The sequence below is a fragment of the Triticum urartu genome, chromosome 5, assembly GCF_003073215.2.
Source record: "Triticum urartu cultivar G1812 chromosome 5, Tu2.1, whole genome shotgun sequence".
Lineage (NCBI taxonomy): Eukaryota > Viridiplantae > Streptophyta > Magnoliopsida > Poales > Poaceae > Triticum > Triticum urartu.
Window position 1 is genome coordinate 132,718,762 of NC_053026.1, and position 15,400 is coordinate 132,734,161.

Consider the following 15,400-nt stretch of genomic DNA (forward strand, 5'->3'; position numbering starts at 1 on the left):
GGCGTCTGCATTTTACGCTTAAAGTGAGCAGCTTAGTATCAATTGAGGGTCAGGTTAACGGTTGTACACAGGCGTAAGGACAACAGCTACAAAGAAGAGTAAGGGAGAGGGAGATTACCTCAGGGTAGTTCGAAGTAAAGTAGCATTGCTCTCTTTAGAGCATCTCCAACATAGACGCAAAAATATCGAGCGCTAAAATATTTTACAGCGTCACCGTAGCACTTTTAGCGCGTCGTGGACAACATTGGTTTTTCATATGCCAAAAAACGCGCGCCCAAAAAAAACACGCAGTGCAAATTATGAAGCGCGCGGTCCGGCGTCCAACATTTGCAGCGTGCGATAGCGCCTTTTAGCGCGTGCGGAGCAGTTTTTTGCATGCGCATTATTTTGTGGCATCTGCTAAAGTGTCTCCGCGTCAAAAATAAAAAACGGTTTTTAGCGCGCGGAGCAGTTTTTGGACGCCTGTTGGAGATGCTCTAAGAGCAAAGACTGACAGATGTATACAGTACATGTGACATCTCTGTAAATGAAAATAGCAAAAGGTTGGAGCACATCATATTTGTGTTACCGAAAACAGCAGGACAGTCCTATGTAATTATTCAATGGCACTTGTAGATATCCATCTTATAAAGTATATCTGTGTGTCTATGTCCATTTTGATAAAGGAGCTCGCAGACATACGAGATAACGTTTTAACATTTTGATAAAGGAGCTCACAGGCATACGGGATAACGTTTTAATAAAGAACTTTAAACGGGGACAAGCAAGAAATTGTGGGAATATTTCAGATGCCAACCACTGAATGAAATGGAATCCGAGAAAGCTTCCCCCCACGTCTTTTTCAAGTCTATGCCACTTACGACAGCATTGGATGCCATATATTTGTCAATGATCTAATTCAGCCTATACATTTTTTTTAAAGCTGCATGTATATACATGCATGGATGAAGAAATATTTGTGGTGATTGTAATTTAGCCCTTGTATATTAATTAGTGACATGGGCTGTACACCTGTTAATTTTTTGAAATATGTGAACTGATTTATGTGGTAAATGAAGTTTCATGTTCATTTTCCTATGGAACATTTTATCTTAAATTGATTGGAAGTTTTGTTTCTCTATATTGGATATGTGATCATATATAAGTTTCGATCATAGTTTCCACCACTGCACATATTCAGCAAAATTATGAAAATTCAAATGTTGTAAATATATCAGCGGCGATTTTACCCAACGAAAAGTCAAAGTACACACAGAGAAGCGTACAGCACATACAATTTTGCGCATGCATGCCACGATAAATACTAATGTATTGACTATTCATTTCTAGTACAATGTAAAAATCAATTTTTATTCCACTAAACCAGAGAACCCAAAAATTAAGAAGCCAATAAAACAAGGTCAAAACATATATAGAAATTGAGCTACCATATATGCTCAGAGGTGTAGCACCAGTCTACACCTTTGGAGCAACTCTTTTTTTCCACGAGAAAACTTACAATAAATTAATCAACCGTTAAGGTAGCCGTTGAAGCAACTCTAGCAGAGTTGTCATAGGAGCCTACTCTAGTCGCCATAATAATTGTCAATATAATTGTTCCGGCCAAAAAAATCATTCAAGTAGAATGGTCATACCTGTCAAAATCGCCATATCTTTTGGAGCGTTGTTTATATCTAGTCTTTCAGCCTTCATATTTGATGTCTTGCGGTCAACTTTTGAAGTGCACTCCATTCAGCCATCCAAACTGTGTAACGCGAAAAAGCTTCACGTGATCCCTCACCTCATATAGAGATGAAAAGAGATTACGAAAAAAGAGTATCCCATTGACGAGTGGGTCACATGATGTAAAGGTTCGACTCCAAATTTATGCTCACTTAGGCATGCTCCATATGTATATGAAGCATGCTTTGTATGTGTTATGAAGGCTGTCAATATGACAGACTCTGTTAGAGTTGGTGTTAGGAATCATGCTCGGTCTTATCTATCCATGCATCTTCATTTGTGGTTTTAGGAAATTAACGGCACTGACGCATGAAGATGAAAAATGTAGCTAGTCACCAAATGCAAGTAGCAAGAGGCATCGGTCTCTTTCTCTCTCGCAAGTGCAAGTGCTGGTCTATCGCTTACCTCAGCAGATCGACAGCCAAGAGTATGTACACACAGTGCATGTAATGCAGCAATTCGAGATCGATAGATTGCAACGTATATATCCCATGCATGCATGACCGCATGCCTATATATCCATTTATCACCTTTTCAATGAAAAACATCCGCTCTATTCATCCACTGTTAAGATAGTACAAAGAATACCAGAAATAAAAAATACATCCAGGTCCTTAGATCACCTAGCGACGACTACAAGTATTGGAGCAATCCGAAGGCACCCCACTGTCTTTATCCATTCTTCATCAGAGCCGGGCAAACCTTATTGTACTAGACAGTCGAGAAGTCATCGTGCTAAGCCTCCACAGGACCAGCGCACCAGGACAACAACCACCGCTGATGAAGAGAAGCGTAGATCGGAAGGATTCAATATGTACACACACACACGAACATAGACGAATAAAGACATGATTCACGTAGATCCACCGAAGACAAAGGATGAACAAAACCCGCGAGATTCGTCGAAGACAAACCTCCACACTCCCTTCGACGATGCTAGAAACACCACCAGGACGGGGACTAGGCGAGGAGAATCTTATTTCATCTTCAGAGAACCGCCGCCGCCTCGCCTCTCTGAGTAGAACACAAACCCTAACAAAACTCAAGAAAGCATGAAAAAATGAAGCCCTCCTATCGGCAGGGGTCAAGATCCACTGTACATACATACATGCACATATCATGCACTAGCTCAATTGGTTTACTAGCATTATTGGCAATACATGGACAAAGGCTCGTGTTTTGTCAAATGTTGTTGAATAATATAATAAAGATGTTTCTGTACATTGTCCGATGCAGAGGCCAGGAGTCATCCTCCATTTCAAAAATAATGGAAAAGGCTCCTAAGTATTGTGTAGTGTGTTGTAACACGCATGATAAGTCCACAAAATTACTACCAATGAGAGTAATTATCTAACATGTCTTCCTCTCGTTTCCTTCCCTAACCCTAGGCGGCAAGGGCAAATTGTTTCCTCCATACTTAGCTGGCGAGCCCATGGATTCACCTTCCCTCTGCCTGCTGCTCCGGCGGCTGGTGGCGGGGAGGAGTATCCCGGTGCCTCTGCTCCGGTTAGTAGTTTGGTTTAGGGTTTCTTTAGTCCTTGTAGGTGCGATGTTCGGGTGGATGGCGTCACTTCTTCTTCGAGTTTGTCTTATAGATTTTGATCCTCCTCGAGTTCGTCCGTTTGGACGTAGTTGACAGAGCTTCGGCATAGATTCCCGTTGTCTCCTTGGGGCTGTGAGGTTAGGGTTTCTTGTCATATGGTGAGATTTGGTGTCATGTGCTTTAGATCTATGCAAGGGTTCAGCAGCGACAATTGCAGCTCCAGGGTGCCGGTCCTTAGGGGCACTCACACAAAGACTTCCCGCTTATCATCGATAAGGTCAAATCGGCTTTGGTAGGGGACCGACAACAGTGGCGCATCGGTGGCTCATTTTGGCGGAAATAGTGGTGGTTCGATGGTCTCAGAATCTTGAAGTAATTTCTATTATGTTTGAGATGATTTGTACTTATGATGAACTTTTATAATAAATCTTATCATTTCCACACAAAAAAGAGACAGTAATTATCTTAAATAGTAGAGGTCTTCGACTTGGCTAAATGACAATTTCTTTCTGACACTTCTAGAGAACAAAACTTGGACTTTATTGCTCTGATGGAGACTGGACGTTCGAACTTCTCGACACCTTTTTTGATCTACCTATGGTGTGATCTTGATTAGGCTTGCTATTGGCTACCTCCTAGGGAAAGGCTATGTGGTATTTTGCAAGGGGTGAATAAAACTACGGTTTTTGTACTAAATATGAAGGTCCATGAATTTTCTATCAAATATCATGTGCGCTTGAAAGAAAACTACTCATGGGCATTAGTGGCGGTCTAAGGTAGAGCCCGACCTGAGGTCTAACCTAATTTCCTAGCTGAGTTGGTATGGATTTGTGGTTCTGAGTCCTTACACATGTTGATGGGTGGGGACTTTAGAATTATTCAAAGATAGGATTGACAGTGTCATGGACTAGGGGGTACTCACCATGTCGTCTCCCGACTAGGTGGATCGGGCCGAGGACCCCCATGGCAGTTCACTCATGGGCCACTTCGGGCAGCCCATGACGCATACAAGGAAGACTCCGCAAGACTTGGCGCACAAGACAAGGACTCCCCTAAATTCTAGGCCTCCGGTGCATTATATAAACTGAGGCCAGGATGCTAGTCAATAGATCAACTGATATTCATTAAAACAATCTCGTGGTAGACGCATGTACTTGTAGGAAGTATGCCTTAGAGGCAATAATAAAATAGTTACTATCATATTTCCGTTCATGACAAATGTTTATTGTTCATGCTAGAATTGTATTGACTGAAAACTTAAATACATGTGTGAATACATAAACTACACAGTGTGCCTAGTATGCCTCTACCAGACTATATGTTGGGTTGGCATGGATCAAGACTGGGATTTGTCACTCCGTATGACGGAGAGAAATCTCTGGGCCCTCTCGGTAATACAACATCTTAAAGAGCTTGCAAACAATGTGACTAATGAGTTAGTCATGGGATCTTGTATTAAGGAACGAGTAAAGGGACTTGCCGGTAACGAGATTGAACTAGATATGGAGATACCGATGATCGAATCTCGGGTAAGTAACATATTGCCGGACAAAGGGAATTGCATACGGGATTAACCGAATCCTTGAGATCGTGGTTCGACCGATAAAAATCTTTCGTGGAATATGTAGGAATCAATATGGGCATCCAGGTCCCGCTATTGGTTATTGACCGGAGAGGTGTCTCAATCATGACTACATGATTCCCGAACCCGCTGGGTCGCACACTTAACGTTCATTGATGCTAGAGTAGTATTTGGATATTTGATGATTGGTAACTGTATGTTGTTCGGAGTCCCGTATGAGATCCCGGACATCACGAGGAGTCTCGGAATGGTCGAGAGGTAAAGATTTATATATGGGAAGCCATATTTTGGGTTCCAGAAAAAGTGTAGTTTTTTCGGTATTGTACCGTGAAGCTTCTAGAATGTTCAAGAGGATTCCGGAGGGGTCCAGAAGTCCACAAGTGGGTCCAGCATAACCCAAGGGCTAGAATGGGCTGAGGGGAGGCGCCCTAGCATTATTGAGCTAGGTGCACGAAGTCCTCAAAAGCCCATGTGGCTAGGGAACGAGGGGGGGGATGGGAGCAGTCCTAGTAGGAATAGGATTGGACTTGGAGTCCAAGTCCTCTCCCCCTTAGTTGCGCCCTAGGGCTTGGAGGGGCTGTCCCCACACCCATCCACCTATATATAGAGGGGAGGGGGCGCCCCAAGAGGACACACCAAGACCTTGGCGCCCCTCTCTCTCCCGTTACTCCGTACTTCCTCTGTCCTCGTTCTAGTAGCGCTTGGCGAAGCCCTACTGAACTAGCTCCACCACCACCATCACAACCACGCCGTCATGCTGGTTGTGATCCCATCTACTTCTCCATCTTCTCTTGCTGGACCAAGGATGAGGAGACGCCATCGAGCCACACGTGTGCTAAATTCGGAGGTGTCGTCCGTTCAGCACTAGATCGGTTGGATCGTGATCGAATAGCAAAGGGTACAACTACATCAACCGCGTTATATACGCTTCCACTTTGGTCTACGAGGGTACGTAGGCACACTCTCTCCTCTCATTTCTATGCTTCTCCTAGATAGATCTTGGGTGTTCGTAGGAATTTTTTTGATTTTCATGCTTCGTTCCCCATCAATGGTATCAGAGCTAGGTCTATGTGTAGATGTATATGCACGAGTGGAACACAAAGAGTTGTGGGCGTTGATGCTCAAATTGCTTACCTATCTTGTCTTATTTGGATTCAGTGGTATTGTGGGATGAAGCGTCTCGGACCAACCTTGCATGTCCTCGCACATGACACCGGTTCCATCGATTAACATGCAACTTGTTTTGCATAAGGTGGCTAGCGGGTGTCTATATCTCCTACTTTAGTTGAATCTAATTTGATGAAGGCGGTCCTTATGGAAGGTTAAAAGACAACTTGACTATCACCATTGTGGCTTTGCGTAGGTAAGAACAGTTCTTGCTAGTTGCCCGTAGCAGCCACGTAAACTTTGCAACAACAAAGTAGAGGACGTCTAACTTGTTTTTGCAGGGCATGTTGTGATTTGGTATGGCCAAAATGTGATGTGATATATGTTGATGTATGAGATGATCATGTTTTGTAATAGGTTCACAACTTGCACGTCGATGAGTATGGCAACCGGCAGGAGCCATAGGGTTGTCTTTAATTTATTAATCATCCTGTAATTTCTTTACTTTATCGCTATGTGTTAGCAATAGTTGGCAGAGACGACCACATGATAACACGATGATGGAGACCATGGTGTCATGCTGGTGACGATGGAGATCATGCCGGTGCTTTGGAGATGGAGATCAAAGGCTCAAGATGATAATGGCCATATCATGTCATATATTGATTGCATGTGATGTTTATCCTTTTTATGCATCTTATTTTGCTTAGAATGACGGTAGCATTATAAGATGATCTCTTCACTTAACTTCGAGAAATTGTGTTCTCCCTGAGTATGCACCGTTGCAAAAGTTCGTCATTTCGAAGCACCTCGTGATGATAGGGTGTGATAGACTCTATGTTCCCATAAAATGGTGTAAGTCAGTTTTACACATGCAGAATACTTGGGTTAAACTTGACGAGCCTAGCACGTACAAACATGGACTCGAAACACAGGAGACCGAAATGTCGAACATGAGTCATATAGTAGATATGATCAACATGGAGATGTTCACCATCGATGACTACTCCATCTCACATGATGATCAGACATGGGTTAGTTGATTTGGATCATGTATCACTTAGGCAACTTGAGGGATGTTGATTTAAGTGGGAGTTCATTAGTAATTTGATTAACTGAACTAATTATCATGAACATAGTCTAAATTGTCTTTGCAAATTATGTTGTAGATTAATAGCTCATGTTGTAGCTCCCTGTTTTAATACATTCCTAGAGAAAGACTAAGTTGAAACATATTGTCAGCAATTATGCTGACTAGGTCCGTAGTCTGAGGATTGTCCTCAGTGCTGCACAGAAGGCTTATGTCCTTGATGCATCACTCGGTGTGGCAGCCCCTCTAGCATCGTCTGTGGATGTTGTGAACGTCTGGCAGTTCTGATGATTACTCGATAGTTTAGTGTGCCATGCTTTACAGCTTAGAGATCAGGGCCCCAAAGACGTTTTGAACGCCACAAAGCATATGAGATGTTCCAAGAGCTGAAATTGGTATTTCAATCTCATGCTCGGGTTGAGAGGTATAAGACCTCTGTCAAGTTCTTTGCCTACAAGATGGAGGAGAACATCTCAGTTAGTGAGCATGTTCTCAGAGTGTCTGGGTGCTACACTCGCTTGAATCAAGTGGGAGTTAATCTTCCAGATAAGACAACGGTTGATGAAGTTTTCCAATCACGACCACCAAGCCATAAGGGTTTTGTGATGAACTATAGTATGCAAGAGATGGAGAAAATGATCCCTGAGCTATTCGCGATGCTTAAGGCCGCGGAGTTAGAAATCAAGAAAGAGCATCAAGTGTTGATGGTCAATAATACCACCAGTTTCAAGAAAGGGAACTTCAAGAAGAATGGCAAGACAGTTGTTGCTCCTGTGAAGAAACCCAAGGTTGGACCCAAACCAGAGACTGGGTGTTTCTATTACAAGGGGAAGGGTCACTAGAAGCAGAACTGCCCCGAGTACTTTTCAGATAAGAAGGATGGCAACGTCAAATGTAGGTTTATTTGATATACATCGACCTTGGAACCATTCCCGACATGCATCGTCACCTCGTCCTTAGCCAATCTTCGTTTATTACGTAGCTCCTATTTCGAGTTACAAATATGAGCAACCGAACCAGTATCAAATACCCAGACACTACTACGAGCATTAGTAAGGTACACATCAATAACATGTATATCAAATATACCTTTGTTCACTTTGCCATCCTTCTTATCCGCCAAGTATTTGGGGTAGTTCTGCTTCTAGTTACCAGTCCCTTTGTAGTAGAAGCACTCAGTTTCAGGCTTGGGTCCAGCTTTGCGCTTCTTCTTGGGAGTGGAAACTTGCATGCCATTCTTCTTGAGTTCCCTTTCTTTACCTTGCCCTTTTCCATGAAACTAGTGGTCTTGTTAACCATCAACACTTGATGCTCCTTCTTGATTCTACCTCTGCCCTTAAGCATTGCGAAGAGCTCAGGAATCGTTTTATTCATCCCTTGCATATTACAGTTCATCATGAAGCCTTTGTAGCTTGGTGGAAGTGACTGAAGAACTCTGTCAATAACACTATCAACTGGAAGATCCACTCCCATCTAAGTCAAGTGGTTATGATACCCAACCATTTTCAGTATGTGTTTGCTGATAGAATTGTTCTCCTCCATCTTGCAGCTATAGAACTTGTGGGAGACTTCATATCTCTCAACCGGGCATTTGCTTGACATGTTAACTTCAACTCTTGGAACATCTCATATGCTCCATGATGTTCAAAACGTATTTGAAGTCCCGGTTCTAAGCCATAAAGCATGGCACACTGAACTATGGAGTAGTCATCAGATCGAGCCTGCCAGACATTTATAACATCTGCAGTAGCTCCTGCAGCAGGTCTTTCACCTAGCAGTGCATCAAGACATAATTCTTCTATGGAGCAATGAGGATAATTGTCAAGTTATGGACCCGGTCCGTGTAGTTGCTACCATCATCTTTCAACTTAGCTTTCTCTAGGCACGCATTAAATTTTAGGGGAATGGTAGCTCGGGCCATTGATCTACAACATAGATATGCAAAACTATAAGACTAAGTTCATGATAAATTTAAGTTCAATTAATCAAATTACTAATGAACTCCCACTTAAATAACATCCCTCAAGACATCTAAGTGATACATGATCCAAATCAACAAACCCATGTCCGATCATCACATGAGATGGGGTAGTCATCAATGGTGAACATCTCTATGTCGATCATATCTACTATATGACTCATGTTAGACCTTTCGTCGCTAGTGTTCCGAGACCATGTCTGTACACGCTAGGCTCATCAAGTTTAACCCAAGTATTTTGCATGTGCAAAACTGCCTTACACCTGTTGTATGTGAACGTAGAGTCTATCAGACCCTATCATCACGTGGTGCTTCGAAACTACGAACTTTGGCAACGGTGCATACTCGGGGAGAACACTTTTATCTTGAAATTTAGTGAAGGGATCCTCTTATAATGCTACCGTCGTTCTAAGCAAAATAAGATGCATAAAGGATAAACATCACATGCAATCAAAGTATGTGATATGATATGGCCATCATCATCTTGTGCTTTTGATCTCCATCTCGAAAGCATCATCATGATCTCCATCATCACCGGCTCGACATCTTGATCTCCATCATTACGTCAGGGTCGTCTCACCAACTATTTCTTCTACAACTATTGCTAACGCATAGAGATAAACTAAAGCAATTACATGGCGCTTCATACAATAAAGAGACAACCCTAAGGCTCCTGTCGGTTGTTGATATTACAAAACATGATCATCTCATACATCAACATATATCACATCATATATTGACCATATCACATCACAACATGCCCTGCAAAAACAAGTTAGATGTCCTCTACTTTGTTGTTGCAAGTTTTACATGGCTTCTATGGTCTTCAAGCAAGAACTGTTCTTAACTACGCAAAAACCACATCGGTGATTCATCAATTTTGTTGTTTTAACCTTCTTCAAGGACCGGCCATAGTCAAATTCGAAAGTAGGAGAAACAGACACCCGCCAGCCACCTATTATGTAAAACTAGTTGCATGTCAGTCAGTGGAACCGGTCTCATGTGCGTGTACATGTAAGGTTGGTCCGGGCCGCTTCATCCCACAATACCGCCGAATCAAAATAAGACGTTGGTGGTAAGCAGTATGACTATCACCGCCCACACCTCTTTGTGTTCTACTCGTGCATATCATCTATGCATAGACCTGGCTCGGATGCTACTGTTGGGAAATGTTGCATGGAAAACAAAAAAATTCTATGCACATGCAAGATCTATCCAGGGAGATGCACTACAAGAAATATGTCAACTAGTGACCTTCTGTCAGTGACCCTGAAAGAAATGGTCATAGATCTATGACCATTTTAGACCAATTGGTCAAAAGCTGTTTGGAGGGCTCCAAACCCTAAACCATTGCGACCATTTTGGTCAGAAAGGTCGTAATTTCCTTACATGAAATGGTCATAAAGCAAACAACGCTAGTCCGCTGCCTTATTTCTAGTTGTTAACGACCAATATAGATGGTCATAGCCTTGTAAATTGTGGTGAGTTGCTATGACTAGGCGCCACCTCATCAGTTTTGCATATGTGTCATGTCCATGTGGCAGTTTTTGCCCTAGGTTGTGAAGCAACCTATATTTCTGTCATTCCCAAAATTCCCAAAAAAATCTCATAAATTCTTTGGGTCATATCTTCATCAAATATGTAAAAACCTTCCTTGCCTAGTTCAAAAATAATTCAAAAATATTCATTTTCGTATTCTGTTCAGAACAACAATTTGTGAAGGAAGTACCACTTTGGCATGTCCAAATAGTATCCATTTTCTACAGTTATTTCCTATGCCCAAATAACCATCCTCCACCAAATGTCAGCTCAATCCATTCATTATTTTGAGCCGAGCTTCAACATTCGTATTTATGTCTAGTGTGGTAGTTTGCAAAGCAGGTACCACCTAGGCTCCTCCTTTTGAGCTGAAAATTTGTGAAGACGGTCTTCTTAGTAACTGATCATCCTCAGCCAAAACTCATGCCCATTAGCCATGTACATTTCTCGTACCGCTAATCAAACACTTGGCTGCTAATTCACGTTTGAGCATCGATCGGTCTCCTCGTGAGAATCTTATGTTGTAATTTTATTCCTAGCACCTACCTGGGGAGTGCCCAATCCACTAGACATGCTTAGGCTACCCAGAACACATGGCAACGCCACGGTCACGCGGTGACCACGCGGCGGGCATGCGAGTTTACGCGCTCTAGAGTTGGGGGCCTCGGCCACCGCCCAAACCTCGACGTATCACCACCAAACCATGTATTTATGATTAAATAGGTACTTATGTAACTATAAATGATTTTTGGAAAAAATAAATAGTAAACTATGAGGCAGCTGCAGTTCAAATTGGACCCGCTTCCTACTGAATCGGCAGGAATTTGTCTTTTTCACCAGAGGTGGATCAAAACTTTTGACACCCAACCATTTTGTCAATTGTGCATTAAATATGGCCTAGTATTTTAGAAAATTAATTTGGTCCAATGTTGCAACAAATATATGGTAGGTCCTTAAAAAAACCTCATTTCAGGCACTCGGAAAATGGAAAATGTATTTTCCATGCAAAGAAAATGAAAACTCTCTTAGGCAACATTGTTTGGAATTCCAAGATGCACCCTTGTGCACAATATGAGATCATTTGAACAAACTATGCCAAGAATGTGGCCATAAGATTGATTATTTGGCTTGAAAGCCATGAATCTTCACGCATGATAGCTCATTTCTGAGAACACTTTTTTTAAATAATTGCCGTATTACAATTTTATTATTTTTCCTGGAAACATGGTCACATATAATGACACAATGCGAAGGTTTTCCAATTTTTTGATTTTTCTGAATTTTTTATGTCTGTTTCAAAATGCGGTCAAAACGGCGGGCTTGACCGTTCCTAGCTAGTGGTTGAATCTTGGAATTTTTTTTGGTGTTTCTCTGATTAAATAGATACTTATGTACCTATAAACGATTTTTGGAAAAAATAAAGAGCAAACTACGAGGCAGCTACAGTTCAAATTTGACCCGCTTCCTGCTAAATCGGCGGGAATTTGTCTTTTTCACCAGAGGTGGATAAAAACTTTTGACACCCAACCATTTGGTCAATTTTGCATTAAATATGGCCTAGTATTTTAGAAAAATGATTTGGTCCAATTTTGCAACAATTATTTGGGAGGTCCTTCACAAAAAAAAATCTCCTTTTGGGCACTCAAAAAATGGAAAATGGTTATTTCGTCCAAAGAAAAAGAAAACTTCCTTAGGCAACATTGTTTGCCATTCCAATATGCACCCTTGTGAAGGAAATATTCCCTAGAGGCAATAATAAAGTTATTATTTATTTCCTTATATCATGATAAATGTTTATTATTCATGCTAGAATTGTATTAACCGGAAATATAATACATGTGTGAATACATAGACAAACAGAGTGTCACTAGTATGCCTCTACTTGACTAGCTCGTTAATCGAAGATGGTTATGTTTCCTAACCATAAACAAAAGAGTTGTTATTTGATTAACGGGATCACATCATTAGGATAATGATGTGATTGACATGACCCATTCCATTAGCTTAGCACCCGATCATTTAGTATGTTGCTATTGCTTTCTTCATGACTTATACATGTTCCTATGACTATGAGATTATGCAACTCCCGTTTGCCGGAGGAACACTCTGTGTGCTACCAAACATCACAACGTAACTGGGTGATTATAAAGGAGCTCTACAGGTGTCTCCAAAGGTACATGTTGGGTTGGCGTATTTCGAGATTAGGATTTGTCACTCCGATTATCGGAGAGGTATCTCTGGGCCCTCTCGGTAATGCACATCACATAAGACTTGCAAGCATTGCAACTAATGAGTTAGTTATGAGATGATGTATTACGGAACGAGTAAAGAGACTTGCCGGTAACGAGATTGAACTAGGTATTAAGATACCGATGATCGAATCTCGGGCAAGTAACATACCGATGACAAAGGGAACAACGTATGTTGTTATGCGGTCTGACCAATAAAAGATCTTCGTAGAATATGTAGGAGCCAATATGAGCATCCAGGTTCCGCTATTGGTTATTGACCAGAGACGTGTCTCGGTCATGTCTACATTGTTCTCGAACCCGTAGGGTCCGCACGCTTAAGGTTTCGATGACAGTTATATTATGAGTTTATGCATTTTGATGTACCGAAGTTTGTTCGGAGTCCCGGATGTGATCACGGACATGACGAGGAGTATCGAAATGGTCGAGACATAAAGATTGATATATTGGAAGCCTATATTTGGATATCGGAAGTGTTCCGGGTGAAATCGGGATTTTACCGGAGTACCGGGAGGTTACCGAAACCCCCCGGGAGGTATATGGGCCTTAGTGGGCTTTAGTGGAAGAGAGGAGAGGTGGCCAGGGCTGGGCCGCGCGCCCCTCCCGCCTAGTCCGAATAGGACAAGGAGAGGGGGGCGGCGCCCCCTTCCTTCTCTCTCTCCTCTTCCCCCTTCCCGAATCCTATTCCAACTAGGAAAGGGGGGGAATCCTACTTCCGGTGGGAGTAGGACTCCTCCTGGCCGGCCGCACCTCCCCCTTGTTCCTTTATATACGGAGGCAGGGGGCACCCCTAGATACACAAGTTGATCCACGTGATCATATTCTTAGCCGTGTGCGGTGCCCCCTTCCACCATAATCCTCGATAATATTGTAGCAGTGCTTAGGAGAAGCTCTGCGACAGTAGAACATCAAGATCGTCACCACGCCTTCGTGATGACGGAACTCTTCCCCGACACTTTGCTGGATCGGAGTGCGGGGATCGTCATCGAGCTGAACGTGTGCTAGAACTCGGAGGTGCCGTAGTTTCGGTGCTTGATCGGTCGGGCCGTGAAGACATACGACTACATCAACCGCGTTGTGCTAATGCTTCCACTGTCGATCTACAAGGGTACGTAGATCTCACTCTCCCCTCTCGTTGCTATGCATCACCATGATCTTGCGTGTGCGTAGGAATTTTTTTGAAATTACTACGTTCCCCAAAAGTGGTATCAGAGCCTAGGTTTTATGTGTTGATGTTATATGCACGAGTAGAACACAAGTGAGTTGTGGGCGATATAAGTCATACAGCTTACCAGCATGTCATACTTTGGTTCGGCGGTATTGTTGGACGAAGCGGCCCAGACCAACATTACGCGTACGCTTACGCGAGACCGGTTCTCCCGACGTGCTTTGCACAAAGGTAGCTAGCGGGTGACAGTTTCTCCAACTTTAGTTGAACCGAGTGTGGCTACGCCCGGTCCTTGCGAAGGTTAAAACAGCACCAACTTGACAAACTATTGTTGTGGTTTTGATGCGTAGGTAAGATTGGTTCTTGCTTAAGCCCGTAGCAGCCACGTAAAACTTGCAACAACAAAGTAGAAGACGTCTAACTTGTTTTTGCAGGGCATGTTGTGATGTGATATGGTCAGGACATGATGCTAAATGTTATTGTATGAGATGATCATGTTTTGTAACCGAGTTATCGGCAACTGGCAGGAGCCATATGGTTGTCGCTTTATTGTATGCAATGCAATCGCGCTGTAATGCTTTACTTTATCACTAAGCGGTAGCGATAGTCATGGAAGCATAAGATTGGCAAGACGACAACGATGCTACGATGGAGATCAAGGTGTCGCGCCTGTGACGATGGTGATCACGACGGTGCTTCGAAGATGGATGTCACAAGCACAAGATGATGATGGCCATATCATATCACTTATATTGATTGCATGTGATGTTTATCTTTTATGCATCTTATCTTGCTTTGATTGACGGTAGCATTATAAGATGATCTCTCACTAATTATCAAGAAGTGTTCTCCCTGAGTATGCACCGTTGCGAAAGTTCTTCGTGCTGAGACACCACGTGATGATCGGGTGTGATAGGCTCTACGTTCAAATACAACGGGTGCAAAACAGTTGCACACGCAGAATACTCAGGTTATACTTGAGGAGCCAAGCATATACAGATATGGCCTCGGAACACGGAGACCGAAAGGTCGAGCGTGAATCATATAGTAGATATGATCAACATAGTGATGTTCACCAATGAAACTACTCCATCTCACGTGATGATCGGACATGGTTTAGTTGATTTGGATCACGTAATCACTTAGAGGATTAGAGGGATGTCTATCTAAGTGGGAGTTCTTTAAGTAATATGATTAATTGAACTTAAATTTATCATGAACTTAGTCCTGGTAGTATTTTGCAAATTATGTTGTAGATCAATAGCTCGCATTGTTGCTTCCCTGTGTTTATTTTGATATGTTCCTAGAGAAAATTGTGTTGAAAGATGTTAGTAGCAATGATGCGGATTGGATCCGTGATCTGAGGTTTATCCTCATTGCTGCACAGAAGAATTATGTCCTTGATGCACCGCTAGGTGACGG